Source organism: Lygodium microphyllum, chromosome 1, assembly GCF_053477565.2.
Source record: "Lygodium microphyllum isolate KBCC chromosome 1, Lygodium_microphyllum_v1.1.10, whole genome shotgun sequence".
Lineage (NCBI taxonomy): Eukaryota > Viridiplantae > Streptophyta > Polypodiopsida > Schizaeales > Lygodiaceae > Lygodium > Lygodium microphyllum.
The window spans coordinates 123,821,671-123,841,584 of record NC_141135.1 but is presented as its reverse complement, the minus strand read 5'-3'; the positions used below and the strand labels follow the sequence as shown (position 1 = coordinate 123,841,584).

The 19,914-nt window shown below is 38.7% G+C and overlaps 1 pseudogene; it reads left to right on the top strand.

Annotated features, from left to right (window-relative positions):
• Positions 1-951: 951 nt before the first annotated feature.
• On the top strand, positions 952-6,125 carry LOC148041637 (trans-cinnamate 4-monooxygenase-like; annotated as a pseudogene).
• Positions 6,126-19,914: the final 13,789 nt, after the last annotated feature.

The following is a 19,914-nucleotide window of genomic DNA, read 5'->3' as shown; positions in this document are numbered from 1 at the left end:
AGAGAAAGTGGAGGTGAAGGAAGCTAAGTGGAGAGAGAACCAGCTGATGCTGACAGGTAGGTTGATGGTGGTCAAGTCAATCCTTACATCGAACACTATATATATGGGCTCTCCTTCCAATCAACACAACATTGTGGGGCAAGTAGAAACAATGTTCAAATAGTTTATATGGAAGGGACATGATGGAAATGGTGGCCCAAATCTCTTGGGATACCCTAACAATTGATAAGGAGGATGGGGGCTTTCGATTAGAGTCCCTCCCAAACAAGGCCAATAGATTGCTCTTTGGTCTACTTAAGAGGGTTCATTCTGATAAACTGTGGGTACACCTTTCAAGGGATTATATTGAGTCCTCTCTGACTATGAGGCGCCATTGGCCACAATCCAAATGGTTTGATATTCTTGGAAATAGACTACCAATTAAAATCACACAATTTACCACAACCCAAGAATGTGATCCTGCAGGAGGGGAGCTTCCCCCCAATCACAAAGAACCTGAGGCTATCCAAGGCAATCCATATCAAGGGCTTGAAGACTTAGATGGATCTTAGGGATGGAGGAACCTAGAAAGAACTACATGTGATCAATTGCTCATCAATTGGCCTTACAGAGAGAGATTCATTGGCTTTGTAAGGTCACATCTGGACACAAAACCCAATGGTCAACTTCACCAACCCCCAAACTGGTGCACCTAACTAAGCTTATAACATCCCCCATAGGCAACCCACTTTGGGTGTGCAAGAAAGAAATGGATATTAAAGATCCGTAGTGACACATGACAATCAATAGGCTACTTATTAGAGCTAGGATCTCCAAGATTGTTAAGGTATCTTCGTGGTGTGTATCGTGTAGGAATAACAAGGAATGTACCAAGCACCTGTTATGGGGTTTCCCCTAGTCCCAAGTAGTTTGGAATGAACATAGAGTGCCAATGACATGCTAAGAGTGCACATGGAGGTTTGTCTTATAAAGAAATAAAAATGGGAAATAGATTGAAAAATGGTTATATAAAATACATTGGTGCCTATATCCATAGCCCATCTAGTTGTCCTTCATATTCTGTAGCACACACAATTTACTTGCAATATTTTGCAAGTAGCAACCAATCATGTGACAATAGCTATATGTTTCAAGGATAGAATCCATCATGATCCTAAAAGATCAAACTTTGAACCTGTTAGTGCAAAAAAAGTGGATTTAAGCAAGTTAGAACTCATTCTATTAGATAGTGTCGAAGGAAAATGAAACTAATATAGGTAATGCTTGTTCTAAGGGAAATATTTTTGGTGAGATTTCTTAGATAGCTAAGTAATATCATAGCTTATTTTACATCATGCCATAATTAAAATGTTTAGGTGTCCCAAAAGATGTCACCCAAAAAAAACAATGCATGATCATAAGAAGGGTGCCTAAAGTGTCTCTTTTGGAAGATGAGAGGAACTACATTGTCCAAATAAATAACATCATGGTTTATTGGACAAAATCACATCACTATAATATGTAGGTGTCCCAAAAGATTACCCACAAAAAAATGCATGATCATAAGAAAGGGACCTAAAGTGATTCTAATTAAAGGTGGTTTACAGAACAAGCATTACCACGGTGGAGAGAGAACAAGATAAATCCATATACTTGGGAGTTTGTTGCTCATTTAAAGGTCCTACATGAGCAAAAACATAAGTGTTGTGTTAATGCTCTTGGGGGTGCATTTTGTGTTAAGTCTGGATTCTTTGGCCACAAATTCCCTATTTCTAGTCTCCCCACAACTCTTAATGATTCTTTCTTTCACAAGCACATAAGTCATTGTGGGGCAACTCACATTAGTTTTCCTTGTTTATCTTTGGTATTGATTTTTAATGGTGACTTTCCATATAAGTAAGTTGATCTTGGGAGATAGGGTACTCAACCACACAATTCTCATTTTGTACTTCCAAGTCCCCGATTGAGTCCTTGATACCTCCATTGTGTTACTACCTTCTTTCATTTCTTGAAATCCTTTCTATTTTTGGCAACTTGCTCTTGTTTACTGTTACATATGACTAATTAATAACTAACTATTAGCCAACATTTGAGTAGCTAAATACGTATAAAGACTTATAGTAGACATGATAGTTTGATTAGTAGAAGGGGAGAATTTGTTGTCTTCAGCATGGACTCAATGAAATTGAACTATCATTGAGCTTTTGATGAGGATGAGCTGTATGTTAGTTTATTGCTATTACTCAATTGAATTTGGTTTCTTTTTTGTATTACAAAAGATATTTTGATTGAGTGAATTGTCTACTTTAGTTCTTAATAAGAATTAGTGGAATATTAGACTAACATAGATTTGTATAATCTATTATTTTTACTATGAATTAGAATTTATATTGAACATGTACAAACATGAAATTTGGTGACATGGCTAAGCCAGAATGTTTCAACTCCTAGCTAGATCTTTGAAGGTAACCTTGAAGACTCGGTCAGTTTTCCTAAGTAACCTTATAAGTAGAGCCAAAGCACTGCTATATATTTTTAAATTCTATATCAATGGTAAGTTATCAGCTTAAATTCATGTATCCTCATTGTGAAATCCATTTGCTAGCACTGTGCAGGTATGCAAACACATAAAATATTTTACTATATGGTTTGAATCCTTATAGGAAACAATGCCAAGCCAGACCATGTAGATTGGTTAGCAACATTGTGAGGTATAATGTTGACCTATGTCAATGTGAAAGATAGCAAACAACATTGTCAAAATTAGATGCCAGCAACAAGTAGCCCAACAAGTAGTCCAAGAGATAGACCTTGCTGTCAAAGAGATTAGGGACTTCTGATTCTAGCTTGTTAGGGGTAGATAGAAGTGGATTTCTTGATTGATATATTGCCATATCACCTTCAATCTTCCATATAAAGGCTAGGTAGTTGTAGATGAATATCTAAACTTCTTGTAGAGTATGTCCATAACACATTCAATTCTCACTAAATAATATCAACCCCCAATGGATGGCCTAAGTATCTAAAGGTTATTCTAGGATAAGGTCGGGTTTCTCCTCTACCTCTTTCTACCTAGGTCTATTGCTTTGTTCCCATACCACCATATATTGATGCTATTTGTACGTTTGCATCTGTCCCTAGGTATTCGAGACCAATTTGGTGGTCCAAAGCTATTCATGATTGGGTTGTGTGAATGCTCTACCACGATTGTTTAGCTCATTTCATTTTGCATAAAACTTTAGCTAGAATCAGAAGCACCGAAAGAAGCCTTGATGCCAGGAGGCATATTTCACTGTGGATTCCGTGAGGCTTTACGGTGGATTCCGTAAACTTTGTTGATCAGGGCTCATACACAAAGTGGATTCTTTGTGCGAGAAGTTGATGGGGATGCCTATCCTTTTCGGGCGTTTCATTAATTTAGTGTGTGCATGGGTGATTCCATAGCGGGTGATTCTACAAAATACATATTAAATTAATAAACCTTTATGAGTTTAGAGTACGCACTCATGATAAATTAAGGTTAGGATTGATTTCTAACCAGTTGATTTATTTATGTAGTTGAAGACTGCTAGGTATTCACTTTTGTCAGTTTAATTATGTTATTTTACTAACAATTGTGAATGCTTCAGTTGATGTGTAGAGATAGCAGCAATGGCGCCTATATTTTGTCGCTCCTATTTATTAAGGCGTTGGATATTTATTTATTATTTTGTATGCGCATGGGCGCACGATTATGATATTTGTATTTGGACATTGTATTGGATATGCCTAACTCTTTGGGCGCCCGCCCATTAGCTTTATTTCTATTTTGTGCTAAAGCAAACTCAAAAGCCAAAAGCATGCTATTTTGTAATTTGGGCTATTATTTGAGCTTGAAGATGATTAATACATAAAATACATGCCTTGTGTGAGCATTGGAGGATAGTGTGTATTCAAGTTATTACTTATATTTTGATGGGCACATACCTTAGGCATGGCGCCTATATTTTGTCATGCCTATTTATTAAGGCATTGGATATTTATTTATTATTTTGTATGCGCATGGGCGCACGATTATGATATTTGTATTTAGACATTATATTGGGTATGCCTAACTCTTTGGACGCCCGCCCATTAGCTTTATTTCTATTTTTTGCTAAAGCAAACTCGAAAGCCAAAAGCATGCTATTTTGTAATTTGGGCTATTATTTGAGCTTGAAGATGATTAATACATAAAATACATGCTTTGTAGAGCGCTCACACAAGGTATGGGGGGAGATTGGGAGCGCTCACACAAGGCATGGGGGGAGATTGCACCCAATTGGTCTCTTGTTCATGTCGTGCATGCTTTCTACCTTGAGTTTTGTGAAAAAAGTAGAGTTCTTTTGTTCTTGGGGACCTTCCAGCTTTCACTACGCTAGCATACATCATTCGATCTGTGCACCAAGCCCAATGTGCTCACCACACGTATTGTCATCCGCGATCGTCTGCAGCTCATGATGTACAACATTGTCTACAGGATGATGTTCAACACAAGGTTCAAATCAAGGGTTTGATGACCCCCTTTATGTGCAGCTCATGACCCTTAACAAGGACAATGGCCTTCTCGTGTAGAGCTTCAAGTACAACGTCTATGGTGACTTTGTGCCTTCCTTCAAGCCCTTCCTCTACAGGTACCTCAAGCAGGTCTCGGACGCCAATCAGCAGAGGCTCGCATTTCTTCAGGATGCATTTCTTAACGAGCACAAAAAGTAAGAGGTACTCATCATTTGTTGCTTTGTCTGTAGATTCCGTCCATCCATTGTACTGTACCGAAGGAAACATTACTTAACCTAAATGCTATGTATTGAGGATTTTGAGACCCACGGTGTAATGCTTTAATCTACAAACAGGTTCTGATGTTGTATGGGTGCAATTCCTACCATTCTCCAAGACCTGTAATTTCTGATGTATTCTTTTAATTGGCTTTGCAAGCAAAAGAGGGAGAAGATTGGAGTGGACTTCTTTCTAGACGCCTTCCTCAAAGGAGAGATCTGTGAAAATAGTGTGTTGTATCTTATTCAAGACATGAATGTTGCAGGTAGGCTATTCGTCTATATCTTGCTGTAGCAAATTCAATCTTTTCACTTGGAGCATTGAACAATCTTCAGTACTTCTGGGGGCCTTTACAAACCTGATCTGTATATAGATAGGGAGTTCTCCTCACTCATGATGGAAGAAAAATGTCTAATAATGGATGACACTCTACTCAGTATTGTACACCTGCAGGCGTTACAAGAAATCACTTTAGGGAAATTGATTCTATAAAGTGCTTAGATTCTTCACCTTGTCAAACATTCATGAATTATGTTCGTATATGATTGTTTGGACTTATTTTCATGTGCAACAATTGAGACCACATTGTGATCATTGAAATGGTGCATTGCAGAGCCAGTAAACAATCCATACATCGAAAAGAAGATAAGGGATGAATTGAATACAGTGTTAGGAAAGGGTGTACCAATAACTGAGCCTGATGTCCCAAATCTAGCCTACTTGCAGGTAAGCTTCCTAGATTTGTGCATAATGTTTGGACCCTTGAAAATATTCTGCATGTATATGTGGATGAAATGCAAGATGTGTGCAAAGGATTATTTGGAACTGTAGCACTTCATGTGTGCAAATTTCTCTTCAAATCAATGAAGATGAAGAAACATCGGTACCCAGCATTGGTGTTGTTTGTATCAGGCCACAGTGAAGGAAATCCTCCAAACACACATGCTTATTCCCTTATTGGTACCCCATATGAACCTCCAAGCAGCCAAGCTATGAGGCTATGACATTCGAGCAAACACCATAGTTTTAGTAAATGCATGGGGCATAGCAAATGATCCCAGGTATTGGGACAAGCTAGAGAAGTTCATGCGGAGTGATTTTTGGAGTGGAAAATAGAGCTCAATGGGGCTGACTTCAGGTTAATCCCATTTGGCTCAAGTAGGAGGAGTTGTCTAAGGAGTATTATAGCTTTGCGAATACTAGCACTGGTGTTGGGCAAGATGGTGCATGCCTTTGAGCTTTTTCCTCCACCTGGCATGGATAAAGTGGACCTAAGGTGTGTTGGAGGAGGGCAGTTGAGTCTCAATATTGCAGTGAGGTCCACTGTGGTGGTCAAGCCAATGGAAGAGTGAGAGAGAGAGAGAGAGAGAAAGAGAGAGAGAGAGAGAGTGTGTGTGTGTGTGTGTGTGAGATTTGATGAACATCTGGGGTGTTGTGCTTCTACTGCCTAGAAGCCCTTACAGCCTGTACTTCCTCCATAAATTGGACAATGGTAGTCTAATTGTAGATGCACCAACAAGTAGTCCATAGGTACCCATGATGCACCTAAATCAGAGCCAGCTCAAATTGGTCTGACTCAATTCATTAATGGAGGGTTAGTGCATTGATATAGTCTTTGTGGCACTATATGCTAGCCACATCTTGGGCTAGTGATACCTCAGTTCAAAATGTGTGCTAATATCTCAAGGACTAATATGGTGTGAAGTTTTCTCATCTAACGTTCACTCTGTGTACTGATATTTGTTGCATATGCAGGTTTCTATTTCAATAAGCCAAGCATCATCATCAAAGGATGTTTCAAAGAATAGTAAAGGCTCCATGGAGGAACCAAAATAAAGAGAGAAAGGTGTATAGTTTACCAGGGTAGAGGCATGATGCTCCAGATGAGGTGGCATATATTCTCTCTTTCTCTTTTGCTTGGGTCTTAATTTGTCAAAGCTATTTTGATTACTTATATACATCGTAACTTTATTGCCTCTTCTTTCACATGGATCCTCTTAGGATTTTGTATGAGACTTTGTACAAGGAAAACCCTAAAAGGGAAATCAGTACACATGCATGTGTGCAAGCACATACAAGCATGAGAGTTTGAAGGATGCACATATTTCGGTCATTGACAAGTACAAGAAGAGTGTCCTCCACTATGCAACCCGATATGGTCAGAGCTACTGCTACAATATCAACCAGTTGCTTGACTGTTGGGCTAACTATTGCGGTGATCTTTTAGATGAGAAAGAAAACTACAAGACTTTCCTTGCGGAAGCTGTGAAGGTGGGAAATGCAAAAGCTATGAAAGCTATGAGGAGTAGCATAGCAAATACAAGTCTGAACAAACATGTATATCAAGGAGGAGCCCAAACAAGTGGTGCCCAACACTCTTGGAATCTAGCTGGTAACATGAAGGGCTACATCAAGCAACATCAATCACCATGGCATGGCTTTCATCAGAGGCACCATCAGTAATGTTTAAGCATATGTACTAATTATCAGTCAATGTTGGTTTCCAACTTGCAAGATGTCTGTGGGATGCTACCTCATGAAATGCCAAAGGATCATGACATAAAGGAAGTAACCACAAATGCTCAGGTGAGAGTTTTAAGAATTTTTCTTGTCCTTTTCTTCAACATGGTTTTTTAAGAATAGTAGATTAAATTTGAAGAGATGCAAAATTTGAAGCCAATTTTTAGTTGGGTGAGCCATTCAATGCATGACAAGTCCATTATCCAATCTCTTTGTGGGCTGCGAGTAGCTTCAGGGAGACGCTTGACATCAACAGAGCTTGGGCAGTTGTTCCTTCATACCGGGTTTGCCTAGCTCCTTGCCTTGTATTCATGATGTGTGATGTCATCTTTCATCTCCAGCTATGTTGTTAAGCCCTTGGTAGTTCTTTAATGGTTTTGAATAATATAATTAGCCACAGTTTATTTTGCTAGAAAAGGTTGAAGTGGTGAGCCAAGAGGCATTAAGTTGTGGGTAGGAAAGTCAAAGACAGAGATTGAGGATGTAATAGCAGGGCAGGGAGCTGATGTATCATGTACAGAAAGTTACACACTTGAAAGGAGAGGGGTGGGTCAGGTTGAGGATAAATAAGGATGAGCACGGCAAGCTAGGAGGGGTTGCCTTATGATTTTGTAAAGCACTATTGATAGGTTTCTCTGTGATTCTATAGTATTAGGTGGTGTTAAGGTGTAACCAACTAAAATCTTTGCATGTATGAGTGTATAAACAATGAATTTGGTTTCTTTATAATGCTATCAGTATACGAACACCAAAATTCATAGCCATCATTTGAAGGATCACAAGTTGCAACTTTATATGGTGCTAATTTTAACTCTTCAAATAGGTTATGGATGAGGGAGCAGCAACACATCATTTGAAATTATTGATCCCTACGTTGCTCAGGTACCAATTTTCACCAATAAAAATCTTAATTTTGATGCATAATCACTATCCAAATTGTGTCTAGGATAGCAATTAACAAATAGTGCATGCCTTTCTCCTTTGAAGAACCACATATCATAGGTAGGACGTTTCAAAAAGCATGTGGATAGACATGTTTTGGAGTACAGTCATTAGTGCAAACATCACTAGTAGCAATGTGTAAGCTGAGGCTTGCAGGCTCATAGTGATATCGCATGTGGAAGAAGTAGGAGATGTATTCGACAGAGATCACGGTGAATTCCATGATGCATAGAATCAATAGAAGCAAACTCAAAAATGATACCTTTTGTATCGACTTCTTGGAGCTTAATGAACTCATAAGAATCATTGGGCATACTGGATTTGAAGGAGTGGTTTCTTGAGTTCTCTTGAGACCATCTATGGATTGGTACTTTAGTTCACCTTGGATATTCAATAGCTAAGACCAATCTAACTTCTTGTGGAATATGGCTTGCTTGTAGGACATTTTTCATCGACATCATCATTTCTAATAGGAGTATCAATGTTTAGCTAGCATTTGAGAAAATAAAAGATTCTTTATTGTGAATCTTTGTCTAATATTTTAGATGAAGCCTATGCACACTTGAAATCTCACTATTGAGAGGCTTGTTCTATATAGCAACTTTTTCCTATGGAGTTAGAGCGGTCATGGTAGCAACTCTTCCAGACATGCGCAATGCCAACAAGATGCTTGGAGAAGGAGAAGCATATCAAACCTTGGATTTCCACCACAAGTTAAGTATCCTTATGAAGGAAATCCATAGAAGGTACAACTCTTGCTACTTTAGTGCTCTTACATTAGATGCACCTCTTGCTACTTTGGTTGTAGCAAATCCCAATAAAAAGTTAGATTGGTTGAAGTTTGAGCTTGATGGATCTATATGTTTCATCCACCTATCTAAACAGCTTATCAAAACATTCAAAATGAAGAATGTAAGTTGAGGGTTTTGATATCCTATTTGCATGTACTAGTAAGCTAAATCAATTTGACTTGGTATGGTACTTCAATCTATTCGATTCCTATCTTGTGGGCAAATTCAACACTAGCATATGTGTTTGGTAAATCCTGTAGTTTGAGAGTCTACATAGCATTGCATATTCCCACAAGAGTATGCATTGATTTGGATAGGCATTATATTTATCCCCATTAGTAAGTATGATATAGTATGGTTCCATGAGCAAACAATTTAAATATCATTTCATTATTTGTATTGTTATGGATAGGACTACAGAGTTTGAAGCATACAACTAGTAGAGTAGATCTATGTTGTGGAGCTATGGGAGATTGCAGTGCTTTTAGGATCAAAGGAAAGGCTGTATGCTAAAAATGGTAGGTCTTCTCTTGTTGCTCTAAGCTTTTTTCGCAATGCACAGGTTTGAGCCTTTTGATATCCTTGCTGATTTTAATGGTGTTGTAGAGAAAATACGAAGAGGATGACAACTCTAGACCTATCTTAGGTGTTGTAGAACATGGTGAAGCACAGAGAATGTAGTGTTTAATACAATTTTTTTAATGGATTCAATCACAATTCTATTGCTAACAATACAACATTGTGAACAAATCATGATTAATTTGCTTAACATGATATATTAGTGTGATAATGGCTGGTATTAATGGTTCCGACTAGTTTTCTTGTATAGGAAAATTTTAATGTATCTATGGTTTCACCTAGTTTTCTTATCTAGGAATATTTTGCTAGATCATCAACTAGGAATTTTAAAATTTTTCTATATAGAAATATTTTACTAGATCACTAACTTGTAAAGTGTTCCACTTTTACTAGTTGAGACCTTTTCTAAATACTTTGATAAGTATCTAGAAAATCTCTCTTTTTTTACTATATGGAAAAGTGTTTAAAGTTCCGTGTGAAAAAACTGACAGGCATAACATTACCAAAATAAAACGTGTCTCTCTCTCTCTCTAGCAAATGCACGCACACATACGCGCCCATGAGTGGATATATATATATATATATATATATATATATATATATATATATATATATATATATATATCATATTCACAAATGTTCATTTTTCTCTCTTTTCTTCATCCTCACCCATTGAATAAATGTCACATTTTCTCATGGGACAAAAAGGATTTTTTCCCTTAACATAGAGTCTTGAACATCATGTGCTTCTACGTAGAAAACATTGCAAAACTAGCTAGGCACATAGAGGGGAGAAGATAAGCGAAAGAGATGGGGGGGTAGAGAAACAAAGAGGGAGAGGGGGGGAGAGAAAAATAGAGAGTTTGAGAGAGGGAGAGAAAAAAATACAAACAAAGAGAGGTGGAGAGACAATGATAGAGAAGAGGGAGAGAAATAGAAACAAAAAGAGAGAGAGGGAGAGAATGAAAGGAAGAGGGGAGAAGAGAGAGGGAAATAAAGGGAGGGATAGAGAGAGAAATAAAGAGAGGAAAGGAGGGAGGGATAGAGATAGAGAGGGGGAGAGTGAGAAAATTACAGAGGGAGCGAGAGAAACAGAGAGAGAGATGTTGAGATTCAAGCTCAAGAGTTAGTCACTAACACGGACTGTATCTAGATAGTTGTAGACCTAGCTATGATCATCCATGTATGTTGTAATAACTAAGTCCTTTAGACTGAATGGCAATTGGTAGTACGGTCAGATAGTGATCTAGTTCATTCAATCATGTGTGGCTTATACCTCTGTGGGTTACTCAGTTTTGATCATTGCTACTACTTGTACAGACAATAATTGATGCTTCTACAACCTTGTTTTGACTCCCAGATGATGTGTTACATGAGTAATATGTTTTGAGATTGTTTTGAGCTTAGAATATCTTATTTTTAGTAGAGAATTCACTATTGGTTATCTCTTGTCAGTGGTTGGAAGACCTACATTCATGTCTACTATGTAATCAATGAGATCTACATGCAATGTTACTATCCTTAGATGTTAGGAAAAATGTTTAGAGACATTTGATATGCTCATGAGCTCAAATGTCACAAGTTATTGCTGCAAAGAATTAACTATTATAAACCCTCAGCCTGAAACTCTCCTTGATGTCTACTACATGTACGAGCTAGATTGAATTGAATGCAAAGTAATTACAAGTACACTTTTGTTTCTTGAATGTGATGCAACCACTTTATTAAGAAAAAGACATCTTTAACTGCAAGGAGTTAGGCATTCATAGGCTAAATACTACATTGAAGACCATCAACTACGAAGATATGGGAAAGGCTACAGGTACCAATAATATCAGTCAAATTGTGGGGGAGAAGCTTGATAAGAAGAGATTTTTTGTATGAAATTTAAGGATACAATACTTTTTTTATGAACAGAGGATATTGAGATTTATGTACTGAAGTTGAAGCTAAACCTGAACTGCTTGAAAGAAATCTAACTCCTAATTAATGGGAGGCTCATCAACAATTGTAAGAAATTGTGAGCAAAGTGCTACATTGGTTTTTTTTAATGCATTATGGATGCACTGGCTATGAAAATTATTAGTTGTCAGTCCGGGAAGGATGCTTGGAATATTCTCATGAAGAATTATGGCAATGTTACTCATGCACAAAAGATAGACTTGAAGCAATAGTTCAATAATATGACCAAAAATGGCAAGAGCATCCAGACTTATACGATGGAGATCATTGCAGATTAGCTTGCTACTATTGGTTCTAAAGTTTTAGAGGATGACATGATTGTAGCTACATTGAATGGCTTGGGCAAAGAGTACAAAGCCTTTGACACATTTATTTCTATGAGAGCAGACCCCCTTGGTTGGGATGAAGTACTTACATTGTTGCTTCTTGAGGATGTCAAGCTTAGGTTGAATACAAGTTTGAGTGCCCCTCAGAGTAGAGATACCATCTTTTACTCTAATTAACCTACTAGAGGTGGTAGAGTTCGTAGATATTTTCTAGGTCATGGTGGTACTCAAACTACATATGGACTATAATAACAAAATGCTTGTAGAGTTTAAATGAGAGAGAAAGATGAAAACAATGAGAGAATTCAAGAGAACGGAATGATAGAAAATTAAAGGGGGAGGGGAAAGAGAGACACAAAGAGGATTGGGGATACGGTCTTTCAACGTATTATTTTATGAGTTTTTTATTTTGTATCTTTGACTTTGATTGTAATGAGATGTGTGGAGTGCGAATGGAGAGGAAAAGAGAGAAAGACATAAAGAAAAGAAGGGAGGGAAAGGAAAAGAGAGAAGTAATGAGAGTGGGGAGGGAAGATGGGGGAGAGAAAGAAACATTGAGAGACAGAGAGGGGGAGAGAGATTTTAAAAAAAGGATGAAGAGAGGAAAATAAAAAAGAGAAAGAGAGAAAGAATTTGAAAAGTGGGAAGAGAAATAAAAAAGGAGGAAGGGAGAAAAATAAAAAAAGCGAAAAGAGAGAGGGGCGGACATAGAAATAAAAAGGGATGTAGATAAAGACAGAGAGACATAGAGAGAAAAAGAATGGATAACGAGAGATGGAGGGAGCCATACGAATAAAGGGAAAGAAAGAGAAAGAGAAGTAGAGATTAAAACAAAGGAAGATCATCCATGAGGGCAACAAAAACTTGTTGTTTGTCGTAACGTAGACCAAATGGAGAACGATAATGGTCATGATGTCCAAGATCTCTAGGCGTATCTAAATCAACATGTTCCATATCGTTGCTCTCAATGCAAGTTGGCAATGAGATGAAAGTGTTGCTTGTCCAACGAATACATACGACACTTCAGTGAGTTTCAATCAGAGATCATTGATCATGCATTCTCAAACTTGGAGCAAATGGTAATTGCAAAGTAATTGATATATCATACACAAAAATATTAGATGTGCTCATAAAATTTGTACAGGGATGTGATACCTCATCCCAAAGAATGCACCTATTGCGGCCAGTTAGAACAAGTTCTAGGACTGTGATGGATGGAGTGCGTGAGCTGATACACCAACTGGATGGCACAACTCAGTCTACACCCTTGATACCAAAGGAGATAGTTGACCATTTTGATGACACCCAAAGAAGCATAAAAACAAGGCACAAAAGAATCCAAGCATGCATCATATTTTTATTTTTTATCTAGAGAATAATACTAAGTTGTTACAAAATCACCAAAAAGAGATAGATACATGAGGGGGCCACATCCGCATCCATCATAAATAAATGGTATACACAAAAGTGTTGCATGCATGCATTTGTAAAGGGTAGGAATACTCAAAATTAAAGGTCAAAGATCTTATAATATCAAATGTATCAAAGTTTCAAAGAAATAATAAAATACGAAGGGGTGTGTTTTTTGGGGAAAAGGTGGGGTGGAGTGCGCAACTGGTTATGTGCCTCTTTCCCTTCCCTCTCTTCTCCAATTGCATATTCTCCCTTTTTGGTGGTGCTAAAAATTAGTTTTCTCTCCTCTTTCACTAGAAGGGAATGGGGCAATTGCATCACTAGTTCTATTAGCGACGCATATAGTGACGCAAATAGCGACACATATAGCAACACAAATAGCAACGCCGGTTTGAGGAAAAAGTTTTGAAAACCCGAGCGTAACATTTACCGAGAAAACATTTGCAAGAAAGAATGAAAGAGAGAGCGAGAGAGCTTAAAGCTTTGAGAGAGAGAGAGAGAGAGAGAGAGAGAGAGAGAGAGAAGGAGCTCATCACCATTGTTGCCGCCGCTATTGCTATATATGAAGAAGAAAGAGAAGTGTGCAATGGAGAAGGGAAGGAAGGTGCAAAGAGAAGGTACAAAGGGTTTCATCTTCAAGTCTTTGAGGTAGGTACATTGTCTCTTCTTGCTTTATTTTTGTGTTCTCTTGTTTTCTTTTTTTGTTTTCCTTTGCAAAGAGATACATGGAAAGAGAGGGAGAGAGGAAGGGAGGGAGAAGAATGAAGGGAGAGGAAGAGAGAAAAAGGGAAAGAAAGGAAACAAAGAGAAAGAGGAAACAAAGAAAGGGAAATAGAGAGATAAAGAGAGGGAGAGAGAAATAGAGAGAGGGAGAGGGAAGGAAGAGAGGAGGAGGAGGTAGAAAAGAAGGGTGAGGTAAAGAGAGAAAGGAGAGTGAAAAGAAAAGAGAGAGAGGGAGAAAGAGAGATAGAGAGAAAAAATAGAGAGCGAGAGAGAGCGAGAGAGAAATAGGAAAACAATGAGAGAATGAGAGAGAATGTTAATAAAGAAAAGTAAAGGGAGAGGGGGAGAGAGAGATAAAGAGAGGTGGGGTGACATTTCTTTCAATATCTTTGTTTCTTAAGCTTTTTATTTTCTATCTTTGATTGTCTTTTCAATGAGATGAGTGGAGTGAGAGTGGGGAGGGAAGGAGGGAGAGAAATAGAGAGAAGAAGGGAGGGGAAGGAAGAGAGCGATGGAGAGAAATAAAAAATAGGAGAGAGAGCGGCTTTATAAAAAAGTGTCAAAACCTAAGCATGGCATTTTATAGGTTTGTAAATAAGCAAGAGAGAGAGAGAGAGAGAGAGAGGCCGTCGCCATTGCCACCATCCACGAAGAGGGAGGAGACAAGTGTAAAGGAGAAGGAAGGAACTCCCGAAGGAGAAAAAAATGAGAGAAGTAAGAAGGGATTCTTCTTCAAGCTTTGAGATAAGTGCATTATCTCTTCTCTCTTTGTTTTTCTCTTTTCTTTACTTCTCTCTTTCTTTTTGTTGATGAAGAGTGTATAGAGAGAAGAAGTGAGAGAGATCAACATGTACAAGGTAGATTGAGAGAGAGAGAGAGAGAGAGAGAGAGGTCGCTGCCACCTCCAATCCACCACAAAAAGAGAGGGGACAAATGCAAAGAAGAAGGAGGAAACCCGTAAAGGAGAAGAAGAAGAAGGAGAGAAGCGCAAAGGGAATCTTCTTCAAGCTTTGAGGTAAGTGTATTATCTCTTCTCTCTTTTCTTTACTTCTCTCTTTCTTTTTGTTGATGAAGAGTGTATACAGAGAAGAAGTGAGAGAGATCAACGTGCTCAAGGGAGAGAGAGAGAGAGAGTGAGTGAGTGAGAGAGAGAGAGAGAGAGCTGCCACTTCCAATCCACCACAAAAATAAAGGGGACAACTGCAAAGAAGAATGAGGGAACCTGTGAAGGAGAAGAAGAAGAAGGAGAGAAGCGCGAAAGGATTCTTCTTCAAGCTTTGAGGTAAATGTATTATCTCTTCTCTCTTTGTTTTTCTCTTTTTCTTTTTGTTTATGAAGAGATGTATAGAGAGAAGAAGGGAGACAGATCAACACAAGGGAGTTGAGAGAGAGGGAGAGAGAGAGAGAGAAGCTGCCGTTGCCACTACCATTGCCACCACATCCACTAAAAGAGAGGGGACAACTACAAAGGAGAAGGAGGGAACCCCCATCCTCTGTCTCTTCTCCATCTTGCCCTCCTCGAGCTTGCGTGGCAGGCACCAAGCAAGCATGTCCCCATTTCTTGGCCATGGGAAGGCCTCATGCCAAAGCCCGCCACCTGGAGTACAAGGTGGAGCCTCCTCCAGTGCAACAACAAGTGCTCCCCATAGAGCACAATGACCACCAGAGAAGAAGAGGAGATGGAAATCAGGCACTATCGCCCTTTGGGAGATAAGGAGAATGCAATGCAGATACGAGCTTCTCATCCCGAAAATATCTTTTCATAAGGATGTTGTTCGGGAAGTCATGCAAGACTTGGAGCTAGAAGGGATGGAAAGATTTTGGGCACAAATGCGAGACAGCATACCAGTAGGAAGGTAGACTGCTGCAGTTATGATGATAGAAAGAAGAGCCTACATGATGTACTACATGTACCTTCTATTACCAAGAATCTATTGTCGATTGGACAAATGGAGAACAAAATTTGCAAGAATCTAGTGTCGGTTGGATAGATGATTTCAACTGATACACATTGCTATACATTCGGAAGTACGAGGATGAGGTACTCGATGTCTTTAAGAAAATGGGTTTATAAAGAGAAATGCAAGTCAGATGGTTCGTTGGAAAGATATAAAGCCCGGCTCGTTGCAAAGGGATATGCATAGCAATACGGCCTAGATTATGAGGAGACTTTCAGCTCGGTTGCCAAGATGGAAATGGTGGGAATAGTCATTGCATTAGTAGCTTCTAAGGGCTGAAAATTATGAAAAGTGGATGTAAAAAATGCATTCATGAATGGTGACTTGCTTGAAGAGGTATATATGGAGTACCGTGAGGGTTATGTACACAACCTGATGTGTATATGGATGCTAGCTAGCAACCCCATCTATCATGCTAGATCCAAACACATATAGATTCATTACAATTTCATCATAGAAATGGTACTTTTAGGATAGATTGATCTACTTCATGTGAAGACAGAAGACCAGGTAGCGGATATCTTTACCAAATCACTTGGTAAAGAGAAATTTGCTTGTTTCATGGATCTACTTGGAGTACACTAACTAGTCTGAGCTCAAGAAATGGAGTTTGAGAAGGGGGAGGATGAGCTTGATTCTTTTGATCTTAAAACACCTCCATCCATTCATATTGAGGGTGAAGACAAGAAAGAAGAGTTAGAAGATGACTTAGACATAGGTAAAAATAAAAAGGAAGTAGAGCTTAGAGACACTACCACTCCCTATATAAGTGTTTCTGGCTCCAACACCATGGTGTAGCTGACATTGGCAAATGAATTATGCAAGAATATTTAGTGCATATAGGTAGAAGGGTGGCAGGGTTGCATGCCCTGCTACCTTTTTTTTTCCCCCTTTGTAATCGTCGCTATTTGTGTGACAAATTTACTCTACAACCGTCGCTATTTGCGTCGCTATATGCGTCATTATGCATCGCTATATGCATATAGCGATGCTATAGCAATGCAAATAACGACAAATTGATTGCGTCACTAATAGCGATGACGGGGGTAATTTTTTCCATGAATAATTCCATCGCTTTAAACGTTGCTATTGGGTCTATATGTTGTAGTGTGTCTTTTGTGCAGAAATTGCTCTTTTTCCTTTTGTTCTTACATAATGATTGAAGCTATGGATGAAGATGAAAATTTTGTTTATTACTAAGAAAAATATTTATAATTTCTTTTTAGTTTTGAGATTAATGGTAGAGCCATACACATAGATTTTGTGTGCTTTGTCCCTGGTTTTGTGGTTGATTATGTTCATGGGAGGGTTGCTGTCATTTTGGTGCACAAGCGGGAAAGAAGCTGATCTCAACTACTTGATTGAGATTATAAATTAACAAGCAATGGAGAAAAAAATAGAAGAAAACGAAGGAGAAGGACAAAGATTTCAAATAACATGACTGCATTATAAGAGAAAGATTAGAGAGAGAGAGAAAGAGAGATCACTTCTCTCACACCCAATGTCCCTTCACATGGGCTCTACCCGTCTTTCTTTTCCCCTTCTCTCTGCAGTGGTGAAATCTCCTTCTTTGTTGCTCTCAAGTTGAAAAATCCAAAACAATCTATATGTTTAATCATGGTGGGTACTTCTTGTTGCTTTGTCCTCGAATGACACATCTGCTATCTACTACCAATCTGTAAAGAGAGATTACAAAGAGATGCATACAAATAAACATAGAGAAAGAGAGGGAAGGCGCACAACATCTCCTTCATCAATAGCAAATTGAGCCGAAGGCGTGCTAAGGCATTAAAGAAGGAGAAGGTAAGAAAGGTGTCATTATTCTCTTTGATAAAAAAGACAATGAAGAAGAGGAGGACAACCATGGCAGGAAGGAAGGATGACAGAAGAAGAAGATAGATCATTATTGCCTATTAGTCGTTGGCATGCCCCTACTGTGTGACACGCATTACTCCTTACCATCTTCCATATTTCTTTCTCCTCTCAACAAACAATGCAGAAAATAAAAAATCACAATTATAAGTCCCAAAAGTACAAAGAAGAAGGGAGAAGCAAGATGTGAGGAATAGGATTGAATTTTTTGCCCTGCAAAAGGAGGAGGAGGAGAAGTGGTGATTTAAGAGCAACATTAGTAGATGATCTATTGGGAGTGGTCACGTACTGAGGCAACCTCTCCTTCTACATAGGATTTGGAGCAGGATTTGCGAGTTGAGGTAGAACGCAGGACCTTCAAAAATTGGCCAAAGCTGAATAACATGTCGAAAGGAAGGAGAAGGATTTGTGAAGCACCTGCAACCAAAGTCATATGCATAATCCAAGTAATGGAAGAAGAAGATGACATCATTCGATTGGAGAGCTTGATTTTGGAGAAGGAACAATCGATGAAGCCATAGCCACGACACCACATAGAATATATTGGTAACATTAGATTAAGATGAAGAAGAAAAAAAGGAAAGGAGAGCCGCCAGCAATGGCAATAGCCACCATAGGCCGTGCATTTTCATTCAATGTTGCCTTCAACTGAGACAAACTCAATGACAAAGAGGACAAGGAAAGGAGGAACAGAAGGGCACTACCACAAACCCCAATGTTGACTATGGGGTGTAAGAGGAGTCTGTGCATGTCGAGAAGGCCTGCTTCCACTAGTAGAGTAGAAGGGAAAATGGAGCACATTAATTATCCTTCCTCCTTACCACAGCCTCTCTATTTTTGCCAATATGCCAACACCACCCATCCTTGTGCACGACCGTGCCAAGAAGTCTAATTCTTTTTCACGAAGCCCTACACGCAAGAGGACGAGTATAGGCCATGGCCAAGTCATTACCTTGGCATGCCAATAGTTGAAAAGGAAGCAAATATTGAGAAACAATGAAGAAGATAATGGTTGTGAAGAAATAAAGAAGAAGCATCATTAAACAGCAGTGCAGGGTCTTCGTGTCTCCAAGAGATGAAAGGAGAAGCTTGTTCTCCTTCTTTCTCCATCTGGCTGTCTCCTCTAAATGATGCCAATCATGCTCCATTTGCACACCACCAGGATCTCTAAGAAGATAGAATATAAGATTAGTGTGCTATGTGGATTCAAAAGAACAAGCAGTCGCCATGGGTTCCCAGCATTTTCGAGGCTCAGAAGAACACCTAAGCGATTGGATTCCTGCTAATCGCACAACCTCCTCCTCATCTATACCAATATTGGCCACATTGCGGGACATGCTTTTCACAACCTCTCCATCTCATCCATGGTGGCCACTACTCGGATCTCCAATAGCCACAAAATATGGGAGATAGGGTTTATTAGCTCTTTGATTAGTCAAATAATAATGTTTTTTGTTTTATTTTTTAAATTACTATGCTTATCCCTTCCTAAGGTAAGTGAAAGAAAAATGAGTACCTTTAATCTTTATGAGAAACACAACCTCACATTAAGATAAACTCAAGTCCTACTCAAGTGACCTATCCCCCTTCTCTCATTTTCCCCCATTTTAAAAAAAAACAAACAAACAAACAAACCGCCTACTTTTTCCCTCTTTCTATTTTGAAATACATTTGCTGCATCATCATAAGCAAGCAAATTATTACCCCATTGCAAAATATACTTCCTAGTTCTATCCTTCCCAAGGTGGTAACCCTTATTTTGTTTCTCTCCCCTCACACATAAGCCCATATGAGAGAGTTGTTTCGAATGAAACACTTTTACAAAGGCTCAAATACAACAACAAATCCCATTCCCTTAAGTATATATGGAGTTAAATGGTGGATTCATCTTTATTTCTCTATTGGAATGGAGGAGTTGTGTTCATGATCCATGTGAAATATTGAACTCTATCCTTGAACAAGTATGGAAACTTTTCAGTGTGCGAGTGTAATGAAGGTAAGAGTTCCCTTACTCTAGTGGTCATGGATTTGGAGTGCCATACCCTCAATGGCTAG